Source organism: Canis lupus, chromosome 12 (assembly GCF_048164855.1).
Source record: "Canis lupus baileyi chromosome 12, mCanLup2.hap1, whole genome shotgun sequence".
Lineage (NCBI taxonomy): Eukaryota > Metazoa > Chordata > Mammalia > Carnivora > Canidae > Canis > Canis lupus.
In genome coordinates, this window is record NC_132849.1 from 44,528,274 (window position 1) to 44,547,415 (window position 19,142).

Here is a 19,142-nt window from a genome sequence, read left to right on the forward strand (position 1 = left end):
TGGCTACCCTGTCCCATCCTCCCCACCTGCCCCCAAATCTGTGCTGTGCCAGGCACTGTGCTGGGATGTCACGTATACACCATCTCATTTAATCCTCAGAGTAACCGGCGAGGAGGGAGTTACTGTCTCCACTCACAGCTGGGAAGCAGAGGAGCAAGCGGTCCATAGTCACACAGTCTCCACTGCCAGCACTGACTCCCCCCTCCTTCCAGGGGGAGGGTCCCGACTCCCCGAGGCAGAGGCAGAGCTGGGAGGGCAATTTGGCAGCTGGCTCACTCCCTGCATTTTCAAGCATCATTAGATCTTTTTCTGACAACTTCATCAGTTAGCAGGGCTCAGAATTGGCAAAAATCCGTATTTAGACATTCAGCCAAAGAATTAAGAAGTGGTTGGTTTCAGAAAAAGCTCAGTGATGTGGGAAGCCGGCTCTGCTGTGGGTGAGCAGTCAGCAAGAGAGAGCCGGCTCTGGCCCTCAGCGTGGGTCGCACAGCTGACACCAGTGGCCTGGAGTACATGTGTCCCTGCTCACCCTGGGGCCTTGGTGTCCTTATCTTCCAAATGGGTGTGATTATGCCTCCCACACAAGTAGTTAATAAAGCCTAGAAGGTGAGGAAGTTGACCCAAAGGCCCCTCGGGTCAACTTGGGCCTCAACTTTCTATCTGGACCCCAGGGCAAGGGATGGATGAGCCACGGTGCGCTAAGCTGGGGCTGTGGAGATGTGGCCATGGGCAGCCCCTTCCCTGGTGCATCGTAATGGGAAATACTGAAGGGCTGCCTCCGTACGCTGCGTCTGGAAGGGGGGTACATGAAGCACTCCCCACTACTCACCTGGGTGAGGTTTGTTCAACCCCTAGTCATCTGGGGGCATGGTCATCTGGGGGCATCCCAGGGGAGGTGTTCTGTTTTCATGTGAAGAGCGTGAACGTTCCTCTGCCACTTCATGCGTCACATCTTTAGGGGCTCTCTCACTAACCCTGGGAAGTAGCTATGACTCTTGTCTCCAGGTCAGACCTGCATCAAACCAGGAGTGTTGCCCTTGAGTCTTGCTCCCCTTGCCTCCTACCACACTTCTCACTTCTAGAAAGTATTTCTCACACAGTCAAAGCCACTTGGGCCTTTAATTGGCTCTGGCCCTGATTCATGATTTCTCCCAGAGGTCCCAAGAGCAGATGTATAACCCTTGAGAGCACTTGAGAGGCAGTTTGGCATTGCCTACCAGGCAGGCCTGAGTCTGAATGCTTTGGCAAGTCACTCAAACCCACAGAGCCTCTCTTTCCTTACCTTTAAGATGGGAATGACAAATCACCTTCTCAGGGCCATGTCAGGGCCATGTCAGGATCCAGTGACAGCCCTCTCTAGGTGACTCATCATCTTACCACCTCTCTCTGTGTCAGGCACCTGGGAGTCAATACAGGAGTGGTCATAGGTGGAGGGGCTGTCTGACAGCAGGGCCAGCTGGTGGCAGCAGGGCGAGGGCTGGGACTGGGTGACATACAGGCACTCACTCCCCTGGGCTCTCTGAAACCATTCACAAAGTTGAGGTGAGAAGTGAATCCGGATTTCCTTCCAGAGGTGGATCGCCCTCCTCCCACCCTGCTGCAGATAACACTGATGGGACCGTTTTCAAAGTATTGCTTGTGCCCGAATTCCCTGGCAGCACCCAAGGGAACCAGCTGTGGAGGGCTTGGGGACATGTTTGTCCATCACCCTGGTCCCAGTCCTGTGTCACAGAGTATCAGATAAACAAACCCCATCTCAGCTTTTCAAGAGTCCTGATCCCAAGGGCCCTTCTCAGCCTGCTGGCTGGAGGGTTTATTCCACTCATGTCTTTTCTGATAACTTCATTTGTGCCCCCAGAGACCTCAGACTTGTTTAAAAATAGAAAAGTAAACAACATTGTTCCTGAAGTGCCCCCCCCCCCCAACTTTGGGCCTCCTAATGAGGTGCTGGCTGGGCTGGCCGGGGCTCTGTTCCCAGGATTTTCGACCCTCTGCAGGCCTCGGGCCTGCTGCTGGCTTCCACCGGGACAAGAAGCCCCACAGCTTCAGAGGGCTTCCCAGTGCCATAAGCCTCAGGGTAGAGGCTGGTGTTGTGCAGCCTGCCTGGATCTGTAGGCCACTGTGGCTCCACGCAGCTGGGGTCGGGGACACATTCACCCAGGCACAGAAGGACAGGCCGGGCCCAGCACAGGTCTAACCACAGAGTGACTTGCCAGGGAGCTTCCCCTCCTCTTAGCTCAGCCCCTAAGGAAGCCATAGGCTGCTCTGTGTGCCAGGCACTGGACCAGATCTCCAGGACTCCGCCCACGAGTCTCCCAGACTAACAACCTGTTGTTCCAAGTCCTGGATGGGCGTTTGCAGTTTGCATAATTCTTTGGTTTTTCCTCACCTGAACAGTTTTCCTAAGGATAGCAGCCATGCCTACCTCGGAGGGGTTTTATGAAGACTGGATGAGAGGAGGGGACATGAAGATGCTAAAATGCTCTGAAAAGGATCTCAGGCAGCCTTCATAGAGGAAGAGCTTCTGGAGGGAGAGAGTGGCTTTGCCCCTTTGACCTCACAGCGGGGGCTTAAAGGTGGAGGGCAGCATCCCTGGATAGCTACCAGGCTGCTGGAGGGACCCCAAACCCTACCATCAGGAAGGCAGCTAAGAAATGGGTATGTTCCACCTGAAGAGAGACTCAAGAGGACATAACCCTGTTTATGTATTTGCTGGCAGGTGGAGGAGCAATTGGATCAATTGGATCGAGTTAAAATTCCTAAACAGATAGCACTTTTAGAAGCCAGACTAGGCTCATTCCGAGAGCAAGCTCCTTGTCCCTGGAGGCGTCCCAGAGCGAGCTGGCCAGAATGCAGTGCGAGCTTCAGGCGGTGGTCACCCACCTGCTCAGCACATTGATGTAGAGACGATGGATGTCGTTCCATCCCCTGAATGTCCCTGAGTCCACTGCTCCAGCCAGGCCCTGGGAGAGAGGTCACCCTCCTCTTTCTTTCTGCCTGAAGCCAGATGTCAGAGGCAAGTGCTACCAGCAGGCCAACCCAGTGTCGAGAGGAACTGAAGCCAACATCTAGACCAAGACACCACTTCTCAGGTGGCACAGACTGGAGAAGGCAAGAGGCACCTCCTGCAACCTGCTCCCTGGCTCCTGCTGACCCAGAGCCGCTCCTTTGCCTGGTATCCCATGAGTGCCCACAGGACTCAAGTGTCCCCCCATTTTCAGGAGGGCAGTCAGGGAGAACAGCTGGTGTGCAACTCTGGATCAGGGACTGGTCAGTCCCTTCTCTGCACAAGCAGCGGCCTGCCTGGCCAGTTGCTTCTTTCTCTATTCTGGGCAAAGGCCTCTGGGACTAGGGAGAAACCTGGAGGGGGCGCTTAAGGTGGCCCCACCTCTATCCACAGGTGCTCCCTCCTCAGAGAGGCCTCTGAGCCAGCAGGGACCCTGAGGGGTAAGGGAGGCTGGGAGCACTGTGCTCTCCCAAGCATGCAAACCAGGAGAGTGGAGCACTATGACAAGAAAGCCAACAACATGGTTAAAATCCGGTTAAATTATCAGGAAAGATGCTCACTATCTGCTAGTTATCAACCTGTGGCTTTATTTTTTTTCAAAGATTTTATTTATTTATTCATGAGAGATACACAGAGAGAGAGAGAGAGAGAGAGAGAGGCAGAGACACAGGCAGAGGGAGAAGCAGGCTCCATGCAGGAGCCCGATGTGGGACTCGATCCTGGATCCCCAGGATCACGCCCTGGGCTGAAGCCGGCGCTAAACTGCTGAGCCACCCGGGCTGCCCAGCCTGTGGCTTTATACTTTAGAATGCATCTGGAAAAATGCAGACAGACACCAGGAGGTGAACTGCAGCCTTCTTCCACTGAACTTCCATTTCCATCCAAGCTTCCTAGCCGGCCTTCACAGAAGAGCATCCGTCGGCTCCTCACTGGGTTTGAGAGCCTAGTCCAGCTCCGCCTGAGGCCCGGCCCTTGCCCTGCAGAGAAGGAAGCAGAAAAGAGAAGCAAAAGCCCCTGCTTCCCACCGCCACCACCACCCGCCCCTGAAGGAGAGTTTGTTTGCACTCTTGGCAAAACACCTCGGAAGCACATTTTTCTTTTTTAACTCACTTTTTATTTATTGTTAAAATGATATGTGGGCATTAAAATACATTTTCTAAACACTAATTCCTTAGCACTCACTCACCCTAATAGGAGTTGTCATTTCTTTGTAACCTTCTCCCCCCAGGACACACTTTGCTTTACATCACTGTAGACATACTGAGATACAATTTTATTTTGTGCTTTTTCCCCCATTAGGCGTAAATGTGTTTTTCAGTGTTCTTGCATAGTCCGTGTCATTATCGTTTTAATGGTTGCATAATTGCATTGAGTTCTGATTTACCGAACCACCCTCTCATTGCAGGACATTACCATTGTTCCCAGTTTGGGATTTTTTTTTTCTTTTTGCTACTATAAATAATTTTGCAATAAACATCCTCATGTATTATTTTCTTCATTTTAGGAAATTATTTTCTTACTGTAGATTTCCAGGTTTCCCTTGGAGGCATGAGAGAGATAGGGCCGTCCACTTTGGGAATTTGAACTATGTAGCCATTAAAATGATAATTATACAGACTATGTAGCAACACGGAAAAACATTTATGCCTCAAGGGGGAAGAAAAAGCACAAAATAAATGTAAAACTTGGGCTCCTAAATATCATCCCCAAGCCGATGCTAAAAGATAGAGCCCTTGGGACCGCTCACCAAGTTGACATAAAGGTCACTTTGCATGTGGTTTTTCAATAGGCATGTGTTAGGGTCCCATCCATCGTCTGGGTCCTCCAGGAGGGTACTGTGTGAGCACCTCCCCAGATGTGCTGTGCGCCAGGGACACCCCCCGCCCCCGTATTTCCTGCTGAGATGTGGCAGTCCTATCTCCGAGTCTCCTCCTCTTGTGCTGCTGTCCAGCTGGTGCCATTCTGAGGTCAGGAGATGCTGGGATGCAGATGCAGAGCTTCACCTACATGCTGTGACCCAGCATCAGGTCATCCTGCCACTCCCCCTGCCCCCACCCCTACCCCCGGCCCCTTATGCCAAGATTCCTAGGACATTTTTCACTTTTCCCCTTGATCTTTCTTGAGCCACCATTTGCACCAGTCATAGCACGTTGCTCAGAGCTCAGCCTGGACCTGCCTGAGGACCCAGAAGCATGACACCTCTGTGAACATTTTTTTCCCCCATTTTGATGTAGCATGTCCCAGGGACACATTCCATTGAAAGAACTCGGGTTTGAGAGTCAGACAGACCTGGGATCACACTGCTGTTCCTCCTCTTATTTGATTAAGTTCTTTAACCTCTCAGCTTCTGGGTTTTGTTTATCTATACAATGAACATACTGATGTCTACCGTGCAGGTAGACATCCCCAGATTGTTCTTTTTTTTTTTTTTTGACATCCCCAGATTGTAAAGAATAGATGGGGTCACACGTGTGAGTGAGAATGACACAGCATGTGATATGCAGGAAATAGTTACTGAGCACCAGTTCCCTCTTGAGTCTGAGGAAAATGTGGGTGAGTCGAGGTGCCTGAAGTCTGGGTCCGTAGTAGGCACTTAATGAGTGCATAGATAATGATGACCTGCTGCTTGTCAGGCCCTAGGCAGTCAAGGGCAGCCTGCCGTGGTGGGGACGATGTTCCCATGATAAAAGGGAAAGTGCAGGCAGGAAAAGAAGTTGGGAGCTTTGAAAGGCCAATAATCCAACATATCAGGAACTGAAAGGATACGGGACCTTCGAGATGCTTCATTTTGGACTTTGTGATGTTTAAAGAATCACTGAGCATCACAGAGGGAGAGTAGGCGCCCCTGGGCTGGGCGGCAGGGGTGGGGGGAGGGTAGCAAACCCCTTTCAGTTTATATCAGTTGATGCAAAGTGAGGGGCAAAATACAGCAACTGCTGTTGCTTAGATGTGTTGATAGAAGAGAAATTGTTGTCTTGAGCAAAGATATACATCCTACAGAGTTCACAGAGGAACATGTTCCCAGGGTGCCCTGGGGTGGGTGGCCCCCAACAGCTGCAAAGCAGCCCCAGCACTCCGAGAGCCCCTCTTGCTTACAGACAGGAAGGCTACTTATAAACAGCAGGCCGGAGCCAGAGGGCTGAGGGGCGAAGCGCAGCCGGCCTTGCTGTGACAAGCAGGGGAGCTCGGCTCTGGGCAGACAGCTCCCCAAACTGTCCCGTACCTGGGCTGCCCTGGGTGACCCCATCACATTAATCAGGCTTTCCTGCTTTGCACAAACTGCCCTTCAAGGACAGGTACAGACCACATTTTAAGAGATTTTTATATTGGCTCTTTGGAACTTCTCATTTTCCACAGAAAAACTCAAACTGTTGCTAGCTTCCCAGCCCGAGCCACAAGCTGACGCTGCCCCTCGCTCATTCACTCGCTCTGGTGCAACAGCATCAAAGTAGAGAAATCCATCCTGTTCCAGCAGGGGAGCCATAAGTACCTGGGGGGCCTTTCTGTCCCCGGGAAAACCCCACTGACTGGGCTGCAAGCCACCTTCCCTCCACTCTGATACCCCATAAGAGGATAGGGCCTCTGCCTCCATTCTTCTGTTCTTTTTTTTTTTTTTTTTTTTTGGAGGGGGAGGGCTTGCAAGGGACAAGGAGGGAGGGCTCTGATGTCTCCCTATGTCCCTTCTACCTCCATCTCCTGCACATCTGCTTTGCTTCCTATTTACCCAGAAAAGCCTTGCCCTCTTCACTAGTTTTTGTTTTTTTTTTTTTTTAAGATTTTATTTATTAATGAAAGAGAGAGAGAGAGAGAGAGGCAGAGACACAGGCAGAGGGAGAAGCAGGCTCCATGCAGGGAGCCTGACATGGAACTCGATCCCTGGTCTCCAGGATCAGGCCCTGGGCCGAAGGCGGCACTAAACCGCTGAGCCACCCGGGCTGCCCTCTTCACTAATTTCCATTAAAACACCACAGCTGCCAACCACTGTAAGGATTTTGGTCAGCACTGCAGAAGGGGTGGGTTAGTCCCGGGAAGGGTCCCATCTTGTGTCATTCACATTCACTGCCTTTCCTCTCTCTTCCATCTGTCCCCTTTATGGTCCACAGCCCTGAAGACTTCTTGGGGCGTCCAATTCCCCCTCCTCCTTTCTCCATCCAGACCTCCCTGAGTACAGGCATCTTCCCACTCGCAGGACCCACTGCCCCAGATGCCACCTGCTTTAGTATCAATAGCATTCCCCCCCTTGTTATCTTCATAATTCAACAACACAGCAAAGCTACAGGATTGACCTAGAGAGCATTCGTTCAACACCAGCGCTTTATTTGGTACTCCGGCAGAAGTGGTTTTCATCAGAAGGTCTAAGGCAGTAAATGGAAACATTTCCGAAATAAATCTGGCAGAAATTGGAAGAGGGAAGTGAGAGGGAAAGCAGTTGAAGGACATGTTTGCAGGAGAGACAGTTTGTCACAGGTGGAATTGACCGACCGTGTGCAGTGAGTTCAGACAAGGGAGGGCGGCCGTGGGTTGGGGGTGATGTCACCTGCCTGTGTCTGCGGGGCCTGACCACAGCCTGTGGGATGGACGGGGAGCAGAGGGAAGGAAAGGAAGCTTTGTGAGGTATCTGTGCAAAGCAAATGTTTGCCAGTTGGGCGTTTGCCCTGGGATGAGGCTGGAGGCTGCCTGTGCTGCTCACCGCTTCTCCAAACAACCCCCTTCCCACCTATGCCCTTGTTTGGGTGCCATGCTGTGTCCTGGGGGAGATGCAGTGGGGGAGGGCACAGCATCTGATGTCATGTCTCTGCCATTGATTAGCACTGTGACTTTAACCTGCTCACTCAGTGGAGTCTAAGGATTGGCTGCATAAAAGCCCCCTGGGCAGCTTGTTAGAGATACAGATCCTACCCCTACAGGAGCTGACTCAGAAAGCCTATGGTGGGGGTAACAAATGCGAATTTTGGTGAAAGGTCCTTGTGGGCTTCAGACACATAGCCAGTGGGTGTGTTAATATCTTTGTGAGGCTCTAGCCTCAGCCACCAAATGAAGTTATGTATCAGTTGGCCCTCAATGAGTCAGCCCCCTTCACACCCCTCTTCTCCCCCGACTGCTCCCCCTTGAGTCCCCTGGAGATTTCACACAGAGGTGATGCCTCTGGCAGCAGTCAGTAGTGACCCTGAGGAAATGTTGGGCCCTGGGCAGCCCCTGGAGCCAGAACTAACATTTCTACTCCCCCATTATCAGGCAGGGTGAGCTCCTAGCAAACAGATGCCCAGGTGACATCTTTGCTTGGGAGCTCAAAATGTATAGGCCCTCTCCCAGGGCCTGGGGGGGATGCTGATGCTGATGCAGGGGACTGTGAAGTTGGTATTTATATGGACCTATGAGTAACAGGTGTTTGGCAAATATGATCTTGTTCAATCATGTAAAAGCCCATGAGAAAAATTATGATCCTGCCCATTTTACAGTTGGAAGATGGAGGGGCCCCATGGTCTGCCCAAGGTCCCACAGCTTGTTTTTGTTGTCAGTCTTGTTACCCAGGAACATGAATATGGTTTGATGTGTTGTTGGGCATTCCGGAGTTGATCTTGAGCTGTTAAAAATGGGATGTACAAATGTGAATAACACTAATCTATAAAACGGCTAAGTTCATCTCTCCTGTAATAGGTGTTGGTAAACCAGTGAGGGAAAGCTGGTCTTTTGGGTTCCTTTTTTTTCCCCGTTTCTTCTTATTTTTTTTTCTTTTCTGCTTCAGCGAGTTGCACTTGAGACTGTATTAACTTCAAAAGCTGCAGATACCAAAATCTTGTAGATGTCAAACAAAATTATTTTACTGGCTTTTAGAGGCAGTCTGACTCCAGAGCCTCTGCTCTTTCCATTCTTTACCTTGAGCCTCCCACAGCACAATTGCCAGGCCCCTGGGCTGCCCCCCAAAACAATGCAGTCCCCTGAGTTCCTCTGTGCTAGCCGGTAGCTCTTCTGGAGGTTTCCTCAGGGCAGTAGCAGGTACCTGTGGGCCTGAAATCTGGGGAGAGACTGGGCTAGTGGGTCTGAGCCAGGTTCAAGCCACGTGGTCCTGTGGATGTTTAATAATATTTAACATTTTTACTGCCTTTCTCCCCTATTTGTTCCATTAGCGATCTGCCTCCAGCTGCCGGCAGGACACATCCTCAGCCTGTCCCTGCCAACCCATCTGTCACTAGGAGACAGCTCCCACACGGGCCTCTCTGTTTTTAGACTTCAGGAAGGTTGAACATCTAAAACACAGAGACTGTCCCTTTTTTATAAACAACTGGCCTGGCCAACTGAGGAGTGCATTCACCTAAGTGAATTTTTCATCCCTCACACTCCCTGTCCCCAACTCCCCTTAAATGGAAATGTCAGGCTTCTCTCTCCACCTGGCGAAGATCATACAGACCAATCTGGGCCTTCGAGAGGTTTGAGGGTCCACGTTAAGTCTCACTATTGCTCTCCTCCACATAACATTTTTATCTATCCAGCCAAAACCTGGACAGTCTGGAAGGGGGGAAGGGGCTGGAGGCCATGTGGAGAAGGAAGGGGGAGTCTTGCTGCCTGGCCTTGTTTCCTGGTTCCCTCCCCAGAGCATCTGCCAGAGTCCCACCACATCTTGCTCCCTGCCTGATCTGGCCTTGGCTCCTGCCCTGTCTGTCTCCTGGCTGGTTTCTCTTTCTGGGCTCTCTACCTCATAGCAACACTACCCCCCCCCCCAAGCCCTTGTCATTTTACTTTGCTTGTGCTTGATTCAGACCCCTCCTATTCCTGAAGATAATGATTTAAGTGCCTAGTTCAATCCCATAGAGGACACAGAGGTGGCATCTCCACATTTGGGGAGGGGGTCCCAGGAACTTTTCAGTCTCTGGTGTATAGTAACTCACCTTATGCATTTGCTACTTGCAACCCTGGCTGAGAGCCATATCCTTTGGCTTGGCTAGTTTGTTCTCTGAGGAACTGCCAAGTGTCAGGGGCATGGGACTCAGGCTAATGCCTCAAACCCTGCCTGCTTTGTGGGTGCAGTAAGAAATTCTTAGGAAGAAAATACCCAATGGAGTCAAGAGTAACAGACAAGGCATTGAATTAGGAGTTAGTCTGCTCCTTCTCTGGGCTTTAGTTTCCTCTCTTTGTCAAGTGGAGTGGTGATATCTATCCAGTCACCTGCCTGTGAGATAGTCACAGCTCAAACCATAGGTTGCACACAGTAGGTACTCACACAAGCTGGGTTTGAGGTCTGACTATACAACTTTAACTCAATACTGCCACCTTCTGGCAGAGTTACTCTAGTGCTGAAGGGTGCAGGGGTTCAGACCCAGAACTAGGAATTCCTCCTGGGCAATGGGTCAAAGGAAGAAGTCTGTGAAGACTTATCCATTCTCTGCTCAGCCCAGAAGTTCCATCCACCTGTGCTTCCAACCACTGCCCCTTGGTGACAAACTCCTTCATGTCCTCAGAGGCCACTTCCTAGGGGCAAATAGCCCAGGCGCACCGGGTTAGAATGGGCTCCACCTGATAGACCTGAAATTCCTGACATTCCTTTCTTCCAGTGATCAACTCCCACCTCTGGATAAAGGGCCTTATTTTTTCCATTTAAGTAAACATTTAAGTCTTTTCTTTTCTAATACAAGACTTAATGCTGTTAATTTCCTTGTAGACAGTGCCTGCACTAAATACCAGAAATTTTGATATATTGCGTCTTCATTTTCATTTAGATCAAATTATTTTCTCATTTCCTTTGTGACTTTTTTGACTTTGAGTGTCTTCCGGATACCTTTCTGTTACTGATTCCTAATTTAATTTCGTTGTAGTCAGAGAATATATTTTGTTTGATTTAAATCTTTTAAAATTTATGGAGACTTCCTTTATAACCTAAAATATGTTCTATCTTGGTAAAAGTGCCAAGTGCACCCGAGAAAAATATGTATACTACTGTGTAAGGCTGAGTGCTCTATAAAATGTCAAGTAGGTTAAGTTGGTTGATAGTCTTCTATTTCCTTAACAATTTCTTACATCTATTGTTCCACCAACTATCAAAAGAAGGATAGTGAAATTTCTAGCTATATATATGGATATATTTCCATGTATGTTTATAGATTTGTCTCTTTGAAAAATGAGAAAAAGTTCTTTCATATTTATTCACATATTTATCATTTCTGGTGTTCTTCATTCCTTTGTGTAGATCCGAGTTTCCTTCTGGTATTTTCCTTCTTCCTGAAGGACTTCCTTTCATCTTTGTGTAGCTCTGGTCTGTGGATGAATTCTCTCAGCTTTTGTTTGTCTGGGGAAAATAAGTCTTCTGCCTTTGAGTTTGAAGGATATTTTTGCTGGGTATAGAATAATAGGATGAGAGCCTTTTTGTCTTTCTCTCAGAGTTAAAGATATTGGTCTGTATCTTTTGGCTTGCTTAGTTTCGTTTTTATCTTTGTTCTTCTATACGTATGTGTTTCACCCCAACAAAAATATTTTCCCCTTTATCAGTGGTGTTTAGTGATCTGATTATGCTGTGCCATGATATGGTTTTCTTCAAGTTTCTTCTACCTGGGTTTTGTTGAGTTTCTTGAATTGATAGGAATATAGTTTTCCTCATCATGCTTTCCTCTACCTTCTAGAACATATGTAGCATATTTATCATCTTCACGTTTGTGTCTGCTTATTTTTTGGTGTCATTTCTGGATCTGTTTTTATTCGTTGTTTTTTTCTACAGGTTATGGGTCTTATTTTCCTTTTTTGCAGGACTGCTAACTTTTCATTGGCTGCTGAATATTGTAAAATGTATATCATTAGTTGCTTACTTTTGTTGTATTCATTTAAATGTTACTGAGTTTTGTTCTTGGATGCAGTTTTGTTCATTGATATGAGTCCAGTCGTTTCAAAGTTTGCTTTTAGGATTTATCAAGGCAAGTGCTTCATATCTTTATTACATAACCACAGTACACTTGTTAAAACTAACAATAAATTAAAATTGGTGGGACACTACAAACTAAATAACAAATTTCATTTGGATTTTACCAGTTTTCTCATTTATATCCTTTATCTGTTCCAGTAGCCACTCTAGACTCTCACATTGCCTTAGTCTCCCCCAATCTGTGACAGTTTCTCACTTTTGTCTCTCATTTTTTTGCAAAGCACTGGCCAGGTATTTTGTAGAACCTCCCTTAATCTGCATCTGTCAGATGTGTTCTCTTGATTCAACTGGAGTTATAGATTAGTGCAATGAATACTGCAGAAGTGAAGTGCCCTTCTCATCACGTCATATCAGGGAATATGTGATATCAACCTGACCTATTACTGGTGATGTTAACCTTGATCACTTAACTAAGGTGGTTTTTCTGGATTTCTCCACTATAAAGTTACTTAGTAGATAGACCTATAAAATATATGTATGTAAATTAACTGATATCTACTACACGCTAGGATATTTATTTATTTATTTATTTATTTTTATACACAGATACCCATGAGTTTATACTGATGTCTCTGACTAATCTAGCACCACATCTAGACTTCTCCTCTTGCTTTTTTGTAACTTCTTCTTTGACAATGCGAAACTTGTTCCTATTAGCTGTTGTTTATGTATCTATTCATTCAAACTCAGTATCCATGTAGTTTCAGAATCACTAACCCACATACACCCCTGTGAGAAACAAACTTGCTAGCTAGGGCACAGTGTTGGTTTATGGTTCTTTTTGTCTTTAGACTATGTACCCAGTCAAACCACCATTTCCCAAAGTTATTTGGTCAGCTTTTCTTTCCTAATTCCTTCCAGTAAGATTTTGTCATACGTTTGAAATACAGTTACTTTTATTTGTCATGGCCTCCATTTCATCCTAGGTTCACTAGCATCCTGGATCTTTAAAACTTTTTAAATTTCATATTTGCATCTTGTTAACTAACCCACTGTAGGGTATTGTTCTCTGGGTTTAAACAAATGCACAGAGGTGTGGAACTGCCACCACAGTATCCACACAAAACAGTTCCGTCACCCCAAAAATTTCCTGTGAGTCTTCTTTGTCAGTTGCTTCCCCTCCCCTAATCACTGACAACCACCTATCTGTTTTCCATCCCTAAAGTTTTGCATTTTCCAGAATATCTTACAAATGGGCTCATATGTAGCCTTCTGGGTCTGACTTTTTTTCACTTAGCAAAACACATCTAAGAATTATCCACATTGTTGCGTGAATCAATACTTTGTTCCTATTTATTGCTGAGAAGTATTCCAGTATATGGGTATACCAGAGTTTATTTATCCATTCACCTGTTGAAGTACATATTGATTGCCATGGCTTGCCTTTTCACTTTCTTAATGATGTCTTGTGGACAACATAAATTCTTAATTTTAATATACTCCAATTTATGGATTTTTCTCCCTCATGAACAATGCTTTTTTATATTGTTAAAGAATTTTTGCCTCAAGGTCATGAAGATGTTCTCGTATGTTTTTGTCTACAAGTTTTACTATTGGTTTTCCACATTAAATCTATGATCAATCTGGAATTGATTTTTGTGTATGGTGTGAGGTAGGAATCAATTCAACAACACTTATTGAAACGACCTTCCTTTCTCCTACTCCATTGCAATGTGATCTTTGTTATAAATCAAGCAGCCATAAACATGTGGGTTTGTTTCCCTAATTTTTCTTATGGTAATTGGTCTATCTCTCCTTGCACCAGTACTTCTGATACCACTGTATCAATTACTAAAGCTATAGCAAGATCTTGATATCTAGTAGTGTAAGTGCTTCTGCCTTATTCATCTTCTTTAAAATTGTTTTGGCTATTCTTGGCCCTTTGTATTTCTAATTTCCATATAAAGTTTAGAATCAGCTTGTTAATTTCTACAAAAAGATCAGCTGGAAGACTTCAACTAGAATTGTATTAACTCTGCAGATCAATTTGGGAAGAATCAACATCTTAATTAAATTGAGCCTTCCAACTCATAAATATGGTATAACCCAGGGAAGTTTTTAAAGGCACTAAAACACAAATGATTTGTTATACCCTTCTCCCAACATATGGGGTCTGCTCACCCCATCTTGCAAAACTATGAGAGAAGTCTTTCAGGTAGCACTTTGCTCAATGAGAGTCTGTGTTAGTAACCTTATGCCTCCACTCAAGACCCAGAAGGGACTGACCTCTTATGTACCCCTCCCAGAAGACACCTCCATCTACTCCTTTCCTTGACAGATGCCTTACATCTATTTAAAATTTTAAAAATATAAACATTAATTGCTTACTTTTGGCAAGAGTTGGTAACAGACAAAATGAACAATACGAAGCATTATTCAAAAACAACAAACACTAAAAATAAAGAGAGTTTGATTAGCAATGAGAAGTTTTAAATGAAATAATGCTGTTTGATCTTGTTTTAAAAAACAAGATCTTAAAAATCAAATTTCATCGGTGACGTCACTGTTGAATCACTAGCGTATTTTTGTGTGAATTTTTTCCAGCTACTGTAAAAAGCTTCTTTTGACTATGCACTAGTTGGAGAAATGGTGAGGAGATATTTTTAAGCTAAGTCCAAATATTTTCCCTCTGACTTTCATCTTCAAATCAAATCTCTTGTTCAATAACTTTGAGAAGATCTTTTAAAAAAATGTTAGTTTTTTGGCAGGGACTGCAATCTTTTTATTGTCAACAAACTGTAGTTTCTGTTTCCAAAAAAAATCCCCAGCATTTGGGGTTTATTTTCATCTTCTTTAGTGTTGTCGTGCATAGATGGAGATTGTACCGAGTTACCTGTATAAATTTCTATACTGACATGTTTATATCCCTCGTTCAGAACGCCTTCACACTGGGGTGCGTGTTATTCTTGAAATGGAAGCATTGCTTCGTCAATTGTCATCTTCTTCCTCCTCTGGAGGATTGAAGTCTTCTAAATGAGTGTGAAATTTAATGCAGACTATAATTCTCTGGATAGGGCCCAAAATTTATTGGTTCGGATTTCAGATTGTTGAAGTAATAGCAACACAAATCTGGAACACAATAAGCTGGAACTGTGATCACTCATGAGCCTTGCTCCCTCTCCTGCCCCTTCCCAGCTGTTCTGTCTGCCTGTGGCTGGGCTGGACTCAAGGACACTGGCTAAGCCTGCACTTAACTCAGGATGGAGAGCAGGGGGAGGCACAGAGGCAGCCTCTCTTGGGTCCTTCGAAACTATCCTTGCAGCCCCAGCAGCATCCCTTTGCACGGAGATGCATGTGTGCTAAGGATGCCTTGCCACAGGGGAAATCTGTGCCCTGGGATCTCCCTCCAGGAAGAGATGAAGCAGCAAATCTGGGAGAGGGGGAAGCTGCCATTGCCAGAACAGAGACAGGCCAAAGACACCCTCCTGGCAGGTGCCTGCTAGGCCTCACAGAGGAAGCCACCAGCCACCCCTTGGCCCCCAGGGCCCAGAAACATCTCTGGTGATCCTAGGTCCTGCGTGTCCCTCCCTGCCACCTTCTTAGGACTGGCCTCCTCTGCTCCTCACTCTGGCCTGCCTGCCAACCCAAGCCTGCTGCCTTCCTGCTGCCTCCACTTTTTCCTCTTGGCTTCTTCCTCACAGTATTTGCTCACATTGTGCTCTCCAGGGCTGCTCCCAGTCAGGACGACCACTACCTGCTAGAAGGCTAGTCCTAGAGCTCTTACAGGCAGGGGCCACACCTTTGACTTCAAGCTAGCCTCTGTTTTGGGACTTTGTGTCCAAAAAATTGTGGGTTTCTTTCCTTTTTTTTTTTTAAGATTTTATTTATTTATTTGACACACAGAGAGTGATGGAGAGAGTGAGCAAGAGAGAGAGAGCAAGCACGAGAGCAAGCACAAGCAGGGGGAGCAGCAGAGGGAGAAGGCTCTTGGCTGAGCAGGGAGTCCAATTCAGGACTCAATCCCAGGGCCCTTCAAGACCTGAGCCAAAGGCAGATGCTTAACTGACTGAGCCACCCAGGCAACCCCCGCAACAATTTTTTTTTTTTTAAATTGAAGTAAGAATTTTAAGAGGTTCCAGTTCCAAAGTTTTCTACACTTTAATGGTCACACATTCTGCTTCCATCACCACCTTTTCTTTTATGTTTATTTGCCACAAGGGACCATAGTGGAAATGGTGCCAGGCAGACTCAGGAGACCTGGGTTCTAGGCTGAGTGACCTTGGGCAAGTCACACCCCCCCACTCCGGGGCCTATTTCCACATCCCTGATTAATCTAGATCAGAGATCACTAGCCATCTTTGGTCCCGCTTCTCCAATGAAAAAAAAATGGGAAGCCTGCACCCATAATATGCATATATTTAAACTCTGTACCTTTACTGACAATTTCAGTATGTTATGATATAAAGATGCAAAATAAAACATTTTAAAGCTAAATATTACATAAACTAAATAAACATCATAAACACCTTAAAAATAGATTCCTCTTTCATTTATAGAAAAAATTTCTTCCTCTCACAATTGTATTGTTTGCTTATAATTAATGACAATAGTGTAAGGAAAAGCAGTGTTGTTAGATGTGCTTCATTATTTTTTAAAATCTTGCTTTAACACTTTGAGATCGAGCCATTCAGGGGTCTAGTTCTAGTTGAGTTTATTTTTAGTGGCTGTCATAGCCGCTACAAAGAGAAGAAATGTATCATTGGCTGCATGTATTAAATTATGTCACTCATTTTTAATCCCATCCACCAATTAAAGGCTTTTTATCAAAATGAAGCTCATAGATGTCTATCTTTCCTTATGTCAGTCAGTGGCTCTTACAAGCTAATTGGAAAAACATTGCATTTTATATTTTTAACAAATGGACTCAAAATCCACTGACACTCTCCATTTGGATGACTTTCAAACAGATTTTTAAAATCTGTTTCTAATATTTTCAAGTATGCAGATAGAAGCATTATTTTAGGTGACTCCACATGTTTTCAACAACAAAAATCTGATGTTCAAAATATTCTCTCCAAAGCAGGAGTTCTTTGGAAAAGCAAGTGCTTTTCCCACTCCTTGCTAAAATGAGTCACCTCTACCTCGAAGAGTCAGAAGAATTCGAGTTCATTTTTCAGTGGATATCTGCCAACAGTCACTTGTCATCATAAAATGCTCAGCAAATTTGGAACGTTTGTCTTTTTGTACAAGAAACACATATAATTCCTCTTAAAGTTTGATGGCTATTTTAAGTACTCTGCCAAGAGATAACTAGCAAATCTCTCTGTGGTTCAAAGGTTTTCAAAGTCACTTCCCTTCTGGTTACAAATCATTGTATATGTTTTGCTATGCTTTAAACTCTTTTTTTTTTTTTTTTTTTTTTTTTTTAACTAACCACCAATGCATCCTGTCGCACTTTGTGTACTTCTGGACTTAACCTTTTCACTGTAGTAACCTACAGGAAGTTTTGTGGGCAATGGGTTTCAGATGTATGGCCATCCCTGCACCCTTACCCAGAATCCTTTTCGTCATGGAGCAGTCACTTCATCAGTGATTATTCCCAGGCAATTTCTCCCATAACTGGTGTTTTCATTAAAAAAGTAATGTACTGGGATCCCTGGGTGGCGCAGCGGTTTGGCGCCTGCCTTTGGCCCAGGGCGCGATCCTGGAGACCCGGGATCGAATCCCACATCGGGCTCCCGGTGCATGGAGCCTGCTTCTCCCTCTGCCTGTGTCTCTGCGCCTCTCTCTCTCTCTCTCTCTGTGACTATCATAAATAAAAAAAAAAAAAAAAAAAAAAAAAAGTAATGTACTGTTCAGTCAATATCGCCTCTTTCCATTAGTTGCTCACAGAAATGTGGTTCTTCATGTATTTTATTATCGAAACAGAATCTAGGAAAACCATGTTAGAATAGTCTGCACTTTTCTTCAACTATTTAGCAAACTTTCCACAGTGTGAAATTTGTTCTCATGTTTATTTCTCTACATCTTCCCTACATATTTTCCCCACCTCTTCCAACAGTTTCTGTGGTCACTACATTGTGTTCTATGCACTATTCTTGCTACCACTGGCTACCGCTCCAACTGCCTGCTTCCCCATCTTTATAACACAAGGGCTGTTTGTGCGTGTGGGTATAGATAACAGAGTCACATGACAGGGGCCTGAGAGAGAGTGGATTGGCTTCCTGGCAACCATCCCATCTCCCCCATCACTCCCAGCAAAGCCAGGTGTGAAGGTGGGCCCCCAGGAAAGGGAAGATTGGTATCTCATTCCCTGGTTGGATATAGGCTCACTGCTTGCTGGTCTGGCTTGCCTCTGTCTGACCACAGGAAATGAGCATTGAAGCCAGGACTTCAGTTATGTCTGACTAGATTCTCACCATTTCTATGAATAAATAGAGAAGAAATTGTATTTTTAAGTAGCAAAGGTTTTGCCCTGGCATTTTCTGGTCGATCACCTGCTCTTGCATCATAAGCATTATCTGCAATCGTTGTTTCTTTACAGGAATCTTGTTAAACCACCATTTGGGAGAGTTAATTGAGTTAAAATTTGGCAATGTAATTTGTGAAGCCACTTAGCTAGGTACACGTGACCTGGAACACATCACAGTAGTTAGCCCTTATTTTCATTCATTTGAGGTCATCACCATAAGCTTCTCAGGGGGTGGGGGTGTTGAGGTGAAAGGGGGGAGAAGCAGACATTGCAGGAGGTTCTAGCAAGGCAGCTCAGATTCTCCAGGATCCTGGCCACTTCTGGGACATATATATGTATATATATGTGAGACTAACTCTGTCACCTCAGGACCTTATTTACAACGTAGATTCCTAGGCGTATTAGTTTGCCAAGGCTGCTGTGACAAAGTACCACAATTATGTGGCTTAACTGACAGAAATGTATTGTCTTACAGTTCTAGAGTCTAGAAAGCTGAGATCAAGGTGTCAGCAGGATTGGTTTCTTCAGAGGGCTGTGAGGAAGAATCCGTTCCATGCCTCTCTCCTTATTTCTGGTAGCATGCTGGCGATCTCCAGCATTCCTTGGCTTTTGATGCCTCACCCCAATCTCTGCCTTCATCTGCACATGGTGTTCTCCTCGAGTGTGTGTCTGTGTGTCCAAGTTTCCTCTTTTCATAAGGACACAAGTCATATTGGTTTAGGGGCCCATCCTACTTCCTATGCCCTCATCTTTAATTATATCTTTAAGACCCTGTTTCCAAATGAGGTGACATTCTGGGGCACTAGGGGTTAAGA

General features: G+C 45.6%; 1 protein-coding gene across 7 annotated transcripts in view; it reads left to right on the forward strand.

Annotated features, from left to right (window-relative positions):
* Positions 1-19,142, forward strand: part of CIB4 (calcium and integrin binding family member 4) — a 50,819-nt gene that overhangs the window by 18,217 nt on the left and 13,460 nt on the right. The window lies entirely within an intron of this gene.